Below are 18,196 nucleotides of genomic sequence, written 5' to 3' on the forward strand. Positions count from 1 at the left end.
CTGGAGAGCCGAAGGCACTTACTAATGTATTCCGATTGTCCATATTGCCTCCTTTGCTGGCTGGATTCATTTTTCTATGACATTATACATGGCTAATTTCCATAGTCACGACCACCCTATAATCCAGCAGTGTTGGTCGTGCGTGCACACTATAAGAAATTGCGCCGGCCTCTCTAGTGGCAGGAACCGTAGGAGCGCGCATAGGCTGGGATAGGATAAATGCCATTCGTGAAGTGAGATACCCCCTTTAAAATCATGATACAATATGGGTTTGATTTACTCTTTTTTTATACACGGGAGACGAACAGTTATCTACATGGTTATTCAGAATGGTAAGAATATAGCCGCCCCCCTCTTGTAATTAATGCATTTTAGAATGTGCAGCATAAGTAGAAGGGATAGGAAAAGGAAACTGAGCGAGGTTATATATGTCAGCAATGTTTACAGGAAAGAGGACTCAATCTTCTCTGCCCAGTTTTACATTAAAGGACACTTAAGGAGGAGCCTTAGATGGACAAGCAAGTTTTTCCTGAACACAAGTCACCTCTGAATAATCTGCAGTCTTCCAAGAGAAGTTAAAACTTAAAATATATCAGATATATATATATATATATATATAATTTCTGAACACCACTATAGACGGGTTACACTCAAGGACATATGCTCACTTGTTGTTTCTTGGGGGTGGAAACAATCCATGGTTGTGACAGGAAATGGCATTTCAGTTATGGTCATCCCAATGAATAGTCATCACTGAAATCAGAAATAGATATAGAAATGTGGGAAGGCCAGGAACGGAGAGGCACAGTAAGTGCTTCCCATAAAGAATTAATTGTATGTGCCTCCATATCATAGAGTCATGTGAGGCACGTGCTTCCTCTCCCTACAGCTGTTCCCAGTAACAGCACACATGGCTCACTGTACAAGGAGCAGCGCCACTGCGCCAGGATCTGAGGGGCAATCACCCATCATCCACGCTGTGCCAGACAAGGACTACCTGGATTTTCACCATCGTATTCTCAGCGTGCCTTCTAAAAAATAGGCCTAAAGGTAACATATTTACTGTGAAAAATAAAGGATCTATTAATAAAATACTCGATGAAGTGAGCCTGCAAAGGGCAGAAGGGGGTGACAATGTGGGTCAATCAATTCTAATCAGCTATGGGCCACACAACAGAGAATAACACACAGTAAAGTACATCATAATATAGTTCTACTAATATATCTATATTTTTCTTTATACTTTTTTTCATACTAATATATATTATATATACACACACACACATACACACATACTCACCTAAAGAATTATTAGGAACACCTGTTCTATTTCTCATTAATGCAATTATCTAGTCAACCAATCACATGGCAGTTGCTTCAATGCATTTAGGGGGGTGGTCCTGGTCAAGACAATCTCCTGAACTCCAAACTGAATGTCAGAATGGGAAAGAAAGGTGATTTAAGCAATTTTGAGCGTGGCATGGTTGTTGGTGACAGACGGGCCGGTCTGAGTATTTCACAATCTGCTCAGTTACTGGGATTTTCACGCACAACCATTTCTAGGGTTTACAAAGAATGGTGTGAAAAGGGAAAAACATCCAGTATGCGGCAGTCCTGTGGGCGAAAATGCCTTGTGGATGCTAGAGGTCAGAGGAGAATGGGCCGACTGATTCAAGCTGATAGAAGAGCAACGTTGACTGAAATAACCACTCGTTACAACCGAGGTATGCAGCAAAGCATTTGTGAAGCCACAACACGCACAACCTTGAGGCGGATGGGCTACAACAGCAGAAGACCCCACCAGGTACCGCTCATCTCCACTACAAATAGGAAAAAGAGGCTACAATTTGCACGAGCTCACCAAAATTGGACTGTTGAAGACTGGAAAAATGTTGCCTGGTCTGATGAGTCTCGATTTCTGGTGAGACATTCAAATGGTAGAGTCCGAATTTGGCGTAAACAGAATGAGAACATGTATCCATCCTCTGATGGCTACTTCCAGCAGGATAATGCACCATGTCACAAAGCTCAAATCATTTCAAATTGGTTTCTTGAACATGACAATGAGTTCACTGTACTAAAATGGCCCCCACAGTCACCAGATCTCAACCCAATAGAGCATCTTTGGGATGTGGTGGAACGGGAGCTTCGTGCCCTGGATGTGCATCCCTCAAATCTCCATCAACTGCAAGATGCTATCCTATCAATATGGGCCAACATTTCTAAAGAATGCCATCAGCACCTTGTTGAATCAATAGATGTGGGGGTGATCCACCCACCTTACTTACATAAAATGATAAATTCCACGGCACATCCAAAAAAAACATTAGTTTTATTCACCAGAAATACAGCAATGTTTCAATCCACTCAGTGGGATCTTTTTCAAGCAGTGATGATGATCCACTGAGGGGATTGAAACATTGCTGTATTTCTGGTGAATAAAACTCATGTATTTTTTTGGATGTGCCGTGGAATTTATCATACACACACACACACACACACACACACACATATATACAGTATAATATATATATATATCTCATATGTACACAGCTATCGAATGAATGGAGCTTTAATAATATATATACACACACACACACAAATATATATATATATATATATATATATATATATATATATATATATATATATATGAACCTTTTATATGTGATCTCATGAAGGGATGCTTTTAGGCTGGGTTCACACCAGAGTGTTCTGAAAGGAGCGCTCTGTATGCGCGATTGTACGGGCGTTTACAAGCGCGCATACAGAGACAAGTGAACACACATTGTCGCGCGTTCCCGAAAGTCTATGTACGGGAACGCGCGACAAACGCCCAAAAAAACGCTCATGTACTTGTTTGAGCGTCGGGCGTTTTACAGCGCGATCGTACGCGCTGTAAAACGCCCAGGTGAGAACCATTCCCATAGGGAAGCATTGGTTTCTCCTTGTTGAGCGTTTTACAGCGCGTAGGAACGCGCTGTAAAACGCTCAGGTCTGAACTGGCTCTTACTGAGCAGATACTTGGAGCCCGTTTCATCTAGAGATTACACGCATAGTCTTGATGAATGGCACATCATTACTCTGGATGAGCAATGAAACAAATTATCCACTGAGAGAAAAAGTGTGATGTAGTAACAGTCATCACATATATAAAACATTACTGGGGTACAGTTATGAATACTGGCTAAAAGGAAAACAGAGCATACAGTCTCAAGGTGCATTTAAACGCTCTGAGGATCAGTCGATTATCCGGAAGGAAGCGTTCCTTCCCGACAGTCAGCTGCTCGCTCAGTGGAGCAGACCTCCGCATGTACATTCAGCGACCTCCTTCTCTGTATGAGGATGAGGCATGGCTAATGCTCGCCCCCATACATCTGCATTGTTTCTGGGCCACAGATCGCTGTTTAGGCCGCACAATCTGCTGCCCAGAAACGATAATTTAAGTGCCTGCACTAACGATCATTTTACCCAATGAGCAAGCCTTTCGCTCATTCATCGGGCCACCGGCTGCACCTTTAGATGGACAGAGCATTAGTACGAACGTCCGCCCCCAATAATCTGCCCAACAACGAGTCATGTAAACCCGCCATTAAACTCGTTTTTACTAGGCTTTTAGCTTTACTCCAAAATGTGACAAAATTCATTTTTGCCACACAGCGGCGCATACAAGCCACTGCTCCTTTCGGATGAGGCATAGAAAGGTTAGAAAAGTGTTTAAGTGCAGTATACGCAGCGCAAAGTATGTAAGACCTTTTTTTAGGCACAGATTGCACCAAAAATGGAGCTTTTTCAATAGTAAATATGCCCCACTGTGTTGGCTTCACTTCCAATAGCAGGCACAGTGTTAATAGGATGTGACAGCAATGCACACTGAAGGCCATGACGTTGACAGCCTTGGTTGCCCACTGCCTGGATGTAGCAGTATAGAGAAGGGATGTCTCGGTACTAGACACATGAACGCTGCTTCTCAATGACAGAACAGAAAGCCCTTCCCATATGTCGCTTTACAAAAGAGGCTTGGCACGTCACATCCCCCACACAGAGACAAAGCCAGACAGTCTCTTCTTACAAAGGCTCACAAGTGACAGGAGGAACTGACACATGGTCCTCAGAATGCGTCCCACCCTCCTAGAGTGACACATGGATGGAGCAGTATTATACAAGGACCCGTCCTGACACAGATCCCCACGTCTGCCTGTAGAAAGGAAAGCCTAAGGAGGTCATACTTACCACATCTACCAGGAACAATCCCAACAGAGGTTACATTGTCTCATACACGGCTGATGAGATCTAATAAGCCGGGGTGTTCAGTAGGATCCAAAGGTTTTTGAAACAATTACAGGAGGAAATTTTTACTTGTAAACCACAGCCAATAAAAGCAAACATGTGGCAGTATTTCATATCTAGCGGCAATGAAAACGTGTGATACAAACCTCTCCGGCAGCAACTATTACGGAAGTAACAGAGTGTCACTGTTTAACTAGGACATGTGTGACCAGGTTCAGAGCTGGCGAAACAGAAAAAAAAATAGAAGATTATTTGGTATCAGTTTCCATCAGGTTTTTTAAACCAAACAAATGATGTTTAAAAAAAAATAAAACTACGATGATAGATCCTTTAAATAAGAAACATTATTACAGCAGAAGTGAAATCCACTGTTTCAATAGGTAACACGCACGCAGCCGTATTAAAGGGGTTGTCTGGGATTTTGACATTGATGGCCTATTCTCAGGATTGGTAATTGGCGGGCGCCAACTGCCAGCACCCCTACCAATCAGAAGTTTGACAACACGAGTTTTGCGGCCTCCTCACAGTGCTGTATGTGTATTCTCATAGTGGCTGTGCGTGGTATTGCAGTCCAGGCCCATTCATCCACGTCTAGGCCATGTGACGTCACTGGCCTAGGAAGAAGATGAAGCAGCAGGACCTGATCGGTGGGGACAACTCCTATGATAGCTTCCAACTACTGGAGCATCATGGAGTCCATAGTACAGAGCCACATGGGACTCATCTATGATGCCTAATGGTACGTTTATATGTTACAGGAAATCTGTTCTGTACAGCATGTATACGGCCTCAATATGCCCATTAGTCTCTACATACTTCAGTAAGCCACTAGGGACACGTACATGAAGCGACCCCAATTTCCCAGCTATTACAGCGGTGCCCAGTGACTGAATTGATGCCTTGCAGCTTCTTATCCTGTAAACTGAGACATTCCATTTGAATACATGTGATTTCTAGGAATTTTTTTTATAGCATTTCTACATATTTGTCTTTCCCTGGTGGCCGCATCTTGAAATAATGTATCTGACATAGCAGTGTGACAAATGGCCGTAGAATGTGATGTGTCATACGGGTTACACAGAAGCGACATTCACCGGGGTTACTCACGTGATTGAGGGAAATGGAGAACAATGTAAAAGGATCAAGATACTGAAAGTAGAAACCACAAGCCCGTCTTCTAGATCAGGCTTTTATCAAGATGGAGATGCTGTAATGCAGGACAACTCAACAAGGAGGACTAATGAATTCTGTTGTAGGGACCGGATTTGCCAACTCATTAGTCTGCGACATACCAATGTCTCTAATACTGATGAATGCTATGAAGCATTTACTTACATTTTATACAGCAAAATAGTATCAGTAGACATTGATACAAACCCCAGTTATGCCCCTTCCACAATTCCGCTTTTAAAAGAAGAAATAAAAAATAAAATTCAGATGTGTCCATATACCCACATCCTGCAGGTTTCGGCTAACCTAAAGAGGTTTTCCAAGGCTTAAATAATGATGACCTCTCCTCTGGTCACATGCCCCAGGGGCAGCTCAGCCACAGTGAATGGGGCTGAGATGTCATACCAAGCACAGCCACTATACAATGTACGGCGCTAAACTTGGTAAGCACGGAGAAGGCTGCGGCGCTCACCGCTGGTTGGTGCCCACTGATGACCTATCCTGAGGATAGGTCATCATATTTAAATCTGGGAAAACGCTTTTAATGTGTATGGTGGTGTCCTGCCTCTCCCCTGGCAGCAGATCAGCCACATCAGAGCATAGCCAATAAAAACAACGGTTGTATCATATGTAAAGACTACACAACACGCATGTATCATGTCGACTTGAAACACTGTGACAAGAGGGCACGAACAAGACACATAATACATAGGAGAAACTGAGTGGCACTCCAAAGCCATCTTGCTACCTATATACACAAATATACAAAATGATAGCAACAAATTAGATACAAGCAAAGCCAAACATAACAGCGAGAAGGCAAACAAACTATAAATACACGCCGCCTATTTACCAGTGTGCCAAAGTAAATGATGTGCGATAGCCAACCGGATCAGCAAGACACTCCCCAGTAAGAGAAACACCGTAATATCGGGGAGAGAACTCGTATAACCGCTGTCCTTGTCAATGACACCACAATGTGAACAAGGCTGTCAGTGCTCTCATCACAGCAGAAAAACAAGGACTAACACAAGTCACTTCTGTCCAGGACTGCGTTTGCCACTAGGGCCCAAGGGCACCTGCCTAGGGTAGCAAAATGCAGGGGCAGCACTAGGAGTGATTTTTTATAAAGAAAAAAGTAGTTGTCACCACCAGTCCGTAATGTGGACATTATGTGGCAAGTATGTATGTATGTATTCTGTGTGCATACATGTAAGACTGCATGTACTGATTGTACATGCATAAGTGCATTGCACGTGTGACCATGTATGCAGTTAATGTGTGGCTGTAAAGAATCGTACACGTGTACAATTATGTACGTAGTGAGCGTGCTTATATATAGTGGGTGCCTGTATTTGCAGCATTTAATTTGAACTAGTTATTGCAGTATAGCTATCATCAGAAAGTTTCTGATATTTCCCACCCATAGTCACCACTACCGACCTACATTACCATTTACCCTGTGTAGTTCACTACACGCTGATATTTTTTTAGACAGTGTTTAAAGGGGTTGTGTCACTTCAGCAAATGGCACTTATCATATAGAGAAAGTTAATACAAGGCACTTACTAATGTATTGTGACAGTCCATATTGCCTCCTTTGCTGGCTAGATTCGTTATACTCTGCTAGTTTCCATGGTTACGACCACCCTGAAATCCAGCAGCAGTGGTCGTGCTTCCACACTATAGGGAAATGCGCCATCCTACTTGCACTTCCCTTGTCCCAGCCACCAGAAAGGCCGGTGCCTTTACCTATAGTGTGCAAGCACGACCACCACTGCTGGATTACAGGGTGGTGGTAACAATGGAAACGAGCAGTGTATAATGTAATGGAAAAATGAATCCAGCCAGCAAAGGAGGCAATATGGACAATCACAATACATTAGTAAGTGTCTTGTATTCACTTTCTCTACATGATAAATGCCTGAAGTGAGACAACTCCTTTAAAGACTTTAGTAAGAAATGCCAGAAGACTACTTCCCTTTACCTACATATGAAATCCAACTGTGTTATGAAATGTGGCAGCCAATTAAATTGGGTGTATTCAATTCCAGTGCCTAAGGGTAGGGTCACACATCAGGTTTTTTGGAGAAGGTTTTGAGACAGATTTCCCTGCAGGTTTTTCAGCCAAAGCCAGAAGCAGGAAGGAATTGGAAATGAAAAGGAAAGAATGATACCTCTCCTTCCTGCTGGATTCACTTCTGGCTGAAAAACCTGCAGGGAAATCTTGCTCCAAAAAACTCAGTGTGAACCTACTCTAAGGACTCATCCACACAACCATTGGCTGTTTTAGCCCTGATGCACACGACCGTTGTTTTATTCCGTGTCCGTTGTGCCGTCGTGATTTTCTGCGGACCCATTGACTTTCAATGGGTCCGTTGAAAACTCGGCTAATACACCGTTTGCCATCCGCGTCCGTGATCCGTGGTTCCAGTCCGTCAAAAAAAATATAACCTGTCCTATTATTTTCACGGAAAACGGTTCGCGGACCCATTCAAGTCAATGGGACCGCTAAAAAACGCGGAGGCACACAAGATTGTCGTCCGCGTACGTTTTTTTCCTATCCTTTGCATGGCAAACCTGTCTTAGACTTTTTTTTTACTTTCCTTTATGTCTGCTGGTCCTGCAAAAATAAAGGAAGACACACGGAAACAAAAAACGGAAACGGATCACGGAACAACGGAACCCCATTTTGCGGAACGGAACACAACAACGGTCGTGTGCATGTGGCCTTACGGTCTGTAGAACGCGGATACCGGCCGTGTGCAATCCACATTTTGCAGAATGGAATGTCCGGTCCCTAAAAGAACAGTCCTATCCTTGTCCTTTATGCGGACAATAATAGGACATGTTCTATAATTTTGCGGACGGCACAGAATGGACGTGCGGATGTGGACAGCACGTGGTGCGCTTTTCGCATCTTTTGCAGGCCCATTGAAGTGAATGGCTCCGCATCCGACCAGCAAAAAATGCGGATTGAATCCGGCACCATGTGAAGTAAATAGGGCTCCATCCTTTACTAACCACCACAAAACGCTGGAAAGCAATGGCTGCTAAATGGACAACCCTGTCCCTATGTCCTAATAGGGGATATGGAGATCGTGGACAGTGGCGACCAGCTCGCCCTCACTCTATTACAAAGATGGATTTCCGCTCTTATGGCACGATCCCCCTTTCGCTTGAATGGCTTTCAGAAGCCAGAAACGTGTCAGAACATGGAAACACATAGTGAGCACACAGAAAAGGGCAAGACGCCCCATCTCTTTTTGGCACAGTATGTCACGAGGTAATAATAAGAAAGAGGGCACAAGTAACTCACTGATAACGGACCGCGAATGAGGGCAAGAAAATAACGTGCCACAGTACATGACTCAAAGATGGAGCTTGCACTTTCCCGTTATGGGATATCCTGGGGTTGTCTCCCGTCATGTGAAAATGTCATCGTCCCACAAGATGAAAAGAGCTTTGTGCTACAAACAGAAGGACTCTGGTTAACCTCTTCCCGGACAAGCTGTGAAAAGCCCTGTAGAAGATGACAATACTGGTGTATCTGGGTCAGGGCAGATCTCAGTGACAGATGTTACTGCACCGGCTGTAGGGTCATGCCAGGCTTTATCTCCTCTTCCATCCACATGACTCTGGCCAGAGACAGACCCCCTTCATCGTTGGCATGCACAACGGCTTCACTTTCAAAAACCAAAGCTTTTCCTACATACATGCCAAATCCGCAGAAGATCCACTTACAGCTCGGCACAATGAAAATGAAACCAAATACCACCTGCTAAATCCAGCTCAGGTGTGCAGCGGGCACGCAATGGAATGATTCACCTCTAGAAGGGCGTCTTTAAGGTGCCTTCACACACGGCAGATTTTCGTATTCGCCAAAACCACCCCATTCAGATGAATGGAAACGATGCACCATGTGAGGCACCTCCATGTACTGATCGGGGCGAGCAGTATCTGAACGCTGTCCAGTAGCTACTTTATGTCAGATCTTGGGTAACATAATAGCATACAAGCAAGGAAAGCTGAGGGACTATGTGACTGTGGCCCCCACTGTACAGCACAGTGACTACTGGGACCTTGAAGACTCCACTTAGGGATAAGTCTACTCTCCACCCTTATTTCTCCATATTTCTACTTTTATCAATAATATATGCATTTTGGTGACTGGGCAAAGGCAATGGACCTCCAAAACTACTATCCCTGAGGTCAGTCTTGCAAGTTATTGAAGATTTTTTTAAACTATGCCTGCAAATGGTTAATTGCATGCCATGTAGGTAAGGCTACATTCACACTCGCGTTTTGTGCGAATCCGTCATGGATGCATCTGTTCAGATAATACAACCGTCTGCATCCGTCATGAACTGATCCGCTTGTATTATCTGTAACGTAGCCAAGACGTCTTGAACACCACTGAAAGTCAATGGGGGACGGATCAGTTTTGTGCCAGAATGTGTCAGTGAAAACGGATCCGTCCCCATTGACTTACATTGTGTGCCAGGACGGATCCGTTTGGCTCAGTTTCATCAGACGGACAACAAAACGCAGCAGGCAGCGTTATGGTGTCCGCCTCTGGAGCGGAATGGAGACTGAGCGAAGGCAAACTGATGCATTCTGAGCAGATCCTTTTCCATTCAGAATGCATTAGGGCAAAACTGATCCGATTTAGACCGCTTGTGAGAGCCCTGAACGGATCTCACAAACGGAAGCCAAAACGCTAGTGTGAAAGTAGCCTAAAGGTCAGAAAGCAGGAATCTTCGCTCCACAACTATTACCCATACATGAATCAAGACTGGGTATAATGTATCAATAAATCAAGTCATCCTGTTCATCTAGAAAAGAAGAAAAAAAAGAAGACGGGATGACAGCAGCAGCACAACTGAGGTAAGTGCATATCCACGGATAGTCTTTGAACAGTTTATTTATTGCTGTTTCAGGTAACGCGTTTCGGGGTTGCACTGGCCACTTTGTCAGACCAATACAATACATGCATGTTGCATTGGTCTGACAAAGCGGATGGTCCGCCCCAAAGTGCGTTACCTGAAACAGCAATAAATAAACTGTTCAAAGACTACCAGTGGATATGCACTTACCTCAGTTGTGCTGCTGCTGTCATCCCGGCCTCTTATTTTCTTCTGATCTTCAGTCTGGTATCTCGTGGCTGTCCGGAGGGAAGGCTTGGCAGCTCCAGACTTCCCTATGAAGTGCTCTCCTTTTCTTCTTGTTAATCTAGAAAGGCAGCTTTAGTAAGGAAAGGCCTCCAAACTCCTAAAATTCACACTTACAAGTCTCTTCGCCCCTTAAAGGGGGTTTCCAGGACTATGATACTGATGTCCTATCCTTAGGTCACCAATATCTGATCGGCAGGGTCTGACTCCCAGCCAATCAGCTGTTTTTCAGTAACGGACACAGTTCTGTCTACTATGTAGTGCCATCAAACCTAAGGACACGTCCACAAAGGACATATTTAGCTGTAGTAAAACGGTGACGAATCTGCTACAAAATCTGCATGAGTTACACATGGATTTTGTATGCTTTGCGAAAAATCTCATCCGCATGTCGATTTCTAAACCGATCCTGCAGAGATTTTTTATGCAGCGCATGGATGAGGTTTTTCCAAATCTCGCTGACTTTGCTGCGACAGTAAAACGCTGCGGGTTTTCCACACATTATTCCACAGCATATACACTCGGGTGGACCCACCCTGAGGACACCGCCACACACAGTTTTTTGGATGAGGTTTTGAAGGAGATCTGCCTGCAGGATTTTCAGTCAAAGCCAGATGTGGATCCACCAGGAAAGAGACGTAGAAGTCCTTTCTTTATATTTCTACTTCCTTTTGAATTCACGTTTTAATTTTGGCAAAAAATGCAGGCAGATCTGCCTCAAAACCTCGTCCAAAAATCTCTTGTGTGAAAAACACAAGCGTATTGAAATCCGTCAGATTCATGATGATATATTTATCAGTATTGCGTCAGGATTTCCATGCGTATTCCTTCCTCCCTGCAGTTTTGATGCACTCCCATGGACTGTAATGTGCGTTTTTTTGGAAACAAATCCGCACAAAACCCGGACATGCTGCGGATTTCAAATACTGACGGAAATTAATCGCCCATGTGAATAGCCCTATTCATCAACATTAGCAGCGGATTCCGGAACATAAAATCCGGACTATATACGCATTGCAAATACGCTCGTCTGAAAGAGGCCTAAAAGGTGCTTTTAGAAGTGCCATTTTGGAGCAATTTCAGAAGCCACAATGGCCTCATTCACAAATCAGTGATGACATCAGTGGCATAGCAAACTTTCGAGACTCTTCGTCACGCGTATCGCAAGATATATACAAAAAGAGCAGAGGCATGGTGTCATGAATAGACATTTGTTAGCCACATCGTACCTGCAGGACTGTGGTTTCTCTTAGGCCTCAAGCACATGGTCGGAGTATCAGTCCACATACGATCCAGGTTTCTGTGGATCACATGCAAAACTGTTCATCTTATCTTAAAAGATGGAGACAGCAAACCCATGTGCCGCCTGCATCCGCATGTCCGTTCAGCGACCTCGCAAAAAAAATAAAAAAATGTTTTTATATATAAAACATCCTATTCTTGTCTGTTTTGTGGACAAGGATAGGCAGTTATAGCAATGGCTGTCCGCGCCGTTCCACAAATTGCGGTACGCACACGGACGCCATCCATGTTTTGCGGATCCGCAATTTGCGGACCGCAAAACACACAACGGTCGTGTGCATGAGGCCTTACTGTGTATTTCAGTGCATCTTTCAGAAGGAGAACAGGGGGCGGTTGGAAAGTAAAACTAGAGATCTGGACTCCTTATGTGCAGCACTACTCGTGTACTACTTCATACGGCAGTCCAGAATCTGCCAACGGACTCCCTTTAAAGACGAGATTTGCAAACTGTACATTTACAGACACACAGGCCATGGGCGATGTGGTCACGTGATTATATCTCTTCATCGCTGGGCCCGACTGCGTATGTACGAGAATTAGCGAGGCGTATCCAACAGGGAGGACCAGGGACAGAATTAATACCGTACCTTATCCTACCTTCTTAATTCATTTCAGAAATCCGTGGATCTCTGGCGAGTTACAATTTGTGGGTTGGAGATAATTCTGCAAAAACTGTGGATTTTACTTTTTGAGTGTGGAAATGTCCATCTAGCAAACGTCACCAACTGTTTTTTGGGCTGAATACGATATCCAAATTTAAAGAGTGGTATAGCAGTACGTTACTGATAAAGATCAGGAGGAACGTTTGACTATAATATTCTCACTGCTTGGCATTGGGTGCCCAATGGTAATTACAGTCACCAGCAGCCCCAGAGGTACATGTAGGTGACCAGAGGGGCATGCGTGGTCCAATTGCCACTGGTTCAGGTACACTGCCCTATACCGGGAGTCCGGGACACTACATTTTGGCATAAATCTACATGAAATGCGGTTTTTCAACATTTCAGAAAAGCAGCAGTGAAAATACCACGCACAGCCTGACACTATCTAATACCCTATTTGCCAACAGCATGCGCCATATCCTGGACTACCACCCACAAGTGCAGTGTAATAGTAAATATATCCCATCTATCCTGGCTACCCTGTGTACCCTATCTATCCTATGTACCCCATCTATCCTGGCTACCCTGTGTACCCCATATATCCTGGCTACCCCGTGTACCCCACCTATCCTGGCTACCCCGTGTACCCCACCTATCCTGGCTACCCCGTGTACCCCACATATCCTGGCTACCCCGTGTACCCCACATATCCTGGCTACCCCGTGTACCCCACATATCCTGGCTACCCCGTGTACCCCACATATCCTGGCTACCCCGTGTACCCCACATATCCTGGCTACCCCGTGTACCCCACATATCCTGGCTACCCCGTGTACCCCACATATCCTGGCTACCCCGTGTACCCCACATATCCTGGCTACCCCATGTACCCCACATATCCTGGCTACCCCATGTACCCCACATATCCTGGCTACCCCATGTACCCCACATATCCTGGCTACCCCGTGTACCCCACCTATCCTGGCTACCCCGTGTACCCCACCTATCCTGGCTACCCCGTGTACCCCACCTATCCTGGCTACCCCGTGTACCCCACCTATCCTGGCATAAATCTACATGAAATGCGGTTTTTCAACATTTCAGAAAAGCAGCAGTGAAAATACCACGCACAGCCTGACACTATCTAATACCCTATTTGCCAACAGCATGCGCCATATCCTGGACTACCACCCACAAGTGCAGTGTAATCTAAATATATCCCATCTATCCTGGCTACCCTGTGTACCCTATCTATCCTATGTACCCCATCTATCCTGGCTACCCCGTGTACCCCACCTATCCTGGCTACCCCGTGTACCCCACCTATCCTGGCTACCCCGTGTACCCCACCTATCCTGGCTACCCCGTGTACCCCACCTATCCTGGCTGCCCCGTGTACCCCACCTATCCTGGCTACCCCATGTACCCCACATATCCTGGCTACCCCACATATCCTGGCTACCCCATGTACCCCACATATCCTGGCTACCCCGTGTACCCCACATATCCTGGCTACCCCGTGTACCCCACATATCCTGGCTACCCCGTGTACCCCACATATCCTGGCTACCCCGTGTACCCCACATATCCTGGCTACCCCGTGTACCCCACCTATCCTGGCTACCCCGCGTACCCCACCTATCCTGGCTACCTCGTGTACCCCACCTATCCTGGCTACCCCGTGTACCCCACCTATCCTGGCTACCCCGTGTACCCCACCTATCCTGGCTACCCCGTGTACCCCATCTATCCTGGCTACCCCATGTACCCCATCTATCCTGGCTACCCCATCTATCCTGGCTACCCCATGTACCCCATCTATCCTGGCTACCCCATGTACCCCATCTATCCTGGCTACCCCATGTACCCCATCTATCCTGGCTACCCCATGTACCCCATCTATCCTGGCTACCCTATGTACCCCATCTATCCTGGCTACCCTATGTACCCCATCTATCCTGGCTACCCTATGTACCCCATCTATCCTGGCTACCCTATGTACCCCATCTATCCTGGCTACCCTATGTACCCCATCTATCCTGGCTACCCTATGTACCCCATCTATCCTGGCTACCCTATGTACCCCATCTATCCTGGCTACCCTATGTACCCCATCTATCCTGGCTACCCTGTGTACCCCATCTATCCTGGCTACCCTATGTACCCCATCTATCCTGGCTACCCTATGTACCCCATCTATCCTGGCTACCCTATGTACCCCATCTATCCTGGTTAACGTTCAGCCCACAGTGATATAGCCTATTTTATATGCTCATTATATGGGCACCCTGTATGCATGAAGTAAATGATCAAAATTCATCAGAATAGTTAAAAAATGTGTAAATGGCAGGCTAATGGGAACGGATAGATGAATGAAGGAGTTTCTATAGGGTGGGGTCCGAGGAGGGGCTGGGGACGATGCTTCATAGGACGTCTGTGTCTCTGCCCATTGCTGTGAGGTAATTACCAGCGGTGGACTGGGAACTTAAAGTGGCCCAGGAAAAAAAAAAAAAAAAGTGTCCCCAATGTTGTAGGTGGGTCCAAATTGACAAAAGGCAGGGCCAAAATAAGTAGACGAGACCAGCAATACGGCCCCAGCAGAACCAAATACACAGCGCAGTCAAGACACTGCCGACCCCACCGCAGTATTCAACTCTATCACTGTCCTGAGGAGGGCAATACAGCTGAATGCAGGAGGGCACTTTCTTCTGCCAGCCCGATGCATCAGCATCAGATACTCCTAGCATTAATTAATGCTGAGCATCAGATTGTTATGTACCCGGCCGGCAGCGTGCGGAGGGCTTGGGCATCGGCCAGTCCGGAAATTTCCTGTAGGGTCTATGGCCAACCTGCCCCTGGTAATTACTATAGCCAAGAAGTGCCCATACATGCTCCACAAGTGGAGGGCTTCCACTGCCCTAATGTAACGGGGCCCTTACTAAACAGCTCCCTTCACACAATGGGGCCCTCATTACACCGTTCCCTTCACATCATGGGGCCCTGGCTATACAGCTCCCTTCACGTCATGGGGCCCTGACTATACAGCTCCCTTCACGTCATGGGGCCCTGGCTATACAGCTCCCTTCACGTCATGGGGCCCTGACTATACAGCTCCCTTCACGTCATGGGGCCCTGACTATACAGCTCCCTTCACGTCATGGGGCCCTGACTATACAGCTCCCTTCACGTCATGGGGCCCTGACTATACAGCTCTCTTCACGTCATGGGGCCCTGACTATACAGCTCCCTTCACGTCATGGGGCCCTGACTATACAGCTCCCTTCACGTCATGGGGCCCTGACTATACAGCTCCCTTCACGTCATGGGGCCCTGACTATACAGCTCCCTTCACGTCATGGGGCCCTGACTATACAGCTCCCTTCACGTCATGGGGCCCTGACTATACAGCTCCCTTCACGTCATGGGGCCCTGACTACACTGTTCCCTTTCACGTCATGGGGCCCTCACTACACAGCTCCCCTCCTGTCATGGGGCCCTCACTACACAGCTCCCCTCCTGTCATGGGGCCCTCACTACACAGCTCCCCTCCTGTCATGGGGCCCTCACTACACAGCTCCCCTCCTGTCATGGGGCCCTCACTACACAGCTCCCCTCCTGTCATGGGGCCCTCACTACACAGCTGCCCTCCTGTCATGGGGCCCTCACTACACAGCTCCCCTCCTGTCATGGGGCCCTCACTACACAGCTCCCCTCCTGTCATGGGGCCCTCACTACACAGCTCCCCTCCTGTCATGGGGCCCTCACTACACAGCTCCCCTCCTGTCATGGGGCCCTCACTACACAGCTCCCCTCCTGTCATGGGGCCCTCACTACACAGCTGCCCTCCTGTCATGGGGTCCTCACTACACAGCTGCCCTCCTGTCATGGGGCCCTCACTACACAGCTGCCCTCCTGTCATGGGGCCCTCACTACACAGCTGCCCTCCTGTCATGGGGCCCTCACTACACAGCTGCCCTCCTGTCATGGGGCCCTCACTACACAGCTCCCCTCCTGTCATGGGGCCCTCACTACACAGCTGCCCTCCTGTCATGGGGCCCTCACTACACAGCTGCCCTCCTGTCATGGGGCCCTCACTACACAGCTGCCCTCCTGTCATGGGGCCCTCACTACACAGCTGCCCTCCTGTCATGGGGCCCTCACTACACAGCTGCCCCATAGTGGAGCAGCCCCAGCACTGCCCTATCTTCCCAGCACTCTACTACTATCCCAAATCCTGCCAGGCATACCACAAATACCGAGCATACTGACAGCAATTAGAACACTACCATACACATACTGCACACATTACCCATAGGGAATGCCTGGCATGGGGCTGGGGCACTCATCTGGCCGCCAGACTGTGCTGCTGCTGGCATGGGGGTGCGGACTACAAGTACCACAATGCAGTGGGGGCAGTGTACATGCAGGCTGTGTGTCAGACTGTAGAATAGCGACAAGACTCAATGGTATTACCCTGTTTTCTGTCCCCGGAGATCTCAGGCCTCCTGACAGCAGAAAGAGACATCCACAGAAGCTAAGAGACGGCCGGCCAGTCCTGTCCAGTGAGACGTCATTAGGAGTCTAGAGACAGCCGCTCATATATCCAGGAAGAGACAGCCACACAGATCCACGCAGGAGTCTTCTGGGTCCACAAGCATCCGTATAGCAGCAGGCTACTAGATCCACAGACAGCTAGCAAGGGCCTCACACATCTCACGGGCCTCGGCTACAGAGACAGTCTGCAATGGCCGGGGGCTCGGAGGGACTTCGGCTCGGTTGGGTGTGGGGTAACCTTATGAGACAACAGACAGATGTCTCTCCCAATCCCAGCAGGAAGAGACCCCGGAGACAGCAGCGGCAGCAGAGAGACAGAGACTGCAGGATGTGACTGCAGGGTGGAGGGAGAGGGGGAGGGAGCAGCGCAGACAGGCGTGTTCAGAGAGAGACACAGATTTACTACGCCGAGCAGTGCACATCCGAGGAGACGGCGACTGCTGCAGCCACTCGGAGCCGAGCGCCCTCACCGCCAGTCCGGCAGCCTGCCCTGTAATGTGGAGTCTCTGCTGCAGCCACTCACCTCCAGTCCGGCAGCGTGCCCTGTAATGTGGAGTCTCTGCTGCAGCCACTCACCTCCAGTCCGGCAGCGTGCCCTGTAATGTGGAGTCTCTGCTGCAGCCACTCACCGCCAGTCCGGCAGCGTGCCCTGTAATGTGGAGTCTCTGCTGCAGCCACTCACCGCCAGTCCGGCAGCGTGCCCTGTAATGTGGAGTCTCTGCTGCAGCCACTCACCTCCAGTCCGGCAGCCTGCCCTGTAATGTGGAGTCTCTGCTGCAGCCACTCACCGCCAGTCCGGCAGCGTGCCCTGTAATGTGGAGTCTCTGCTGCAGCCACTCACCTCCAGTCCGGCAGCCTGCCCTGTAATGTGGAGTCTCTGCTGCAGCCACTCACCGCCAGTCCGGCAGCCTGCCCTGTAATGTGGAGTCTCTGCTGCAGCCACTCACCGCCAGTCCGGCAGCGTGCCCTGTAATGTGGAGTCTCTGCTGCAGCCACTCACCGCCAGTCCGGCAGCCTGCCCTGTAATGTGGAGTCTCTGCTGCAGCCACTGTGTATAGACAGTATAGGTGACTGCACAGTGAGGGATTACTGATAGGAAATATCTGT

The 18,196-nt window shown here is 47.7% G+C and overlaps 1 protein-coding gene across 3 annotated transcripts in view; it reads right to left on the reverse strand.

Annotated features, from left to right (window-relative positions):
• MYO9A (myosin IXA) overlaps positions 1 to 17,757 on the reverse strand; it is a 114,231-nt gene extending 96,474 nt beyond the window's left edge. For 2 of the 3 annotated variants that reach the window (XM_040413681.1, XM_040413679.1), the window contains exon 1: positions 17,009 to 17,757. The gene's annotated coding sequence lies outside the window, so the exon portion shown is untranslated. Of the gene's footprint in view, positions 1 to 11,860; positions 11,932 to 17,008 lie in introns of all 3 variants that reach the window. The other variant, XM_040413680.1, reaches the window with a different exon arrangement.
• Positions 17,758 to 18,196: the final 439 nt, after the last annotated feature.

The sequence above is a fragment of the Bufo bufo genome, chromosome 1, assembly GCF_905171765.1.
Source record: "Bufo bufo chromosome 1, aBufBuf1.1, whole genome shotgun sequence".
Taxonomy (NCBI): domain Eukaryota; kingdom Metazoa; phylum Chordata; class Amphibia; order Anura; family Bufonidae; genus Bufo; species Bufo bufo.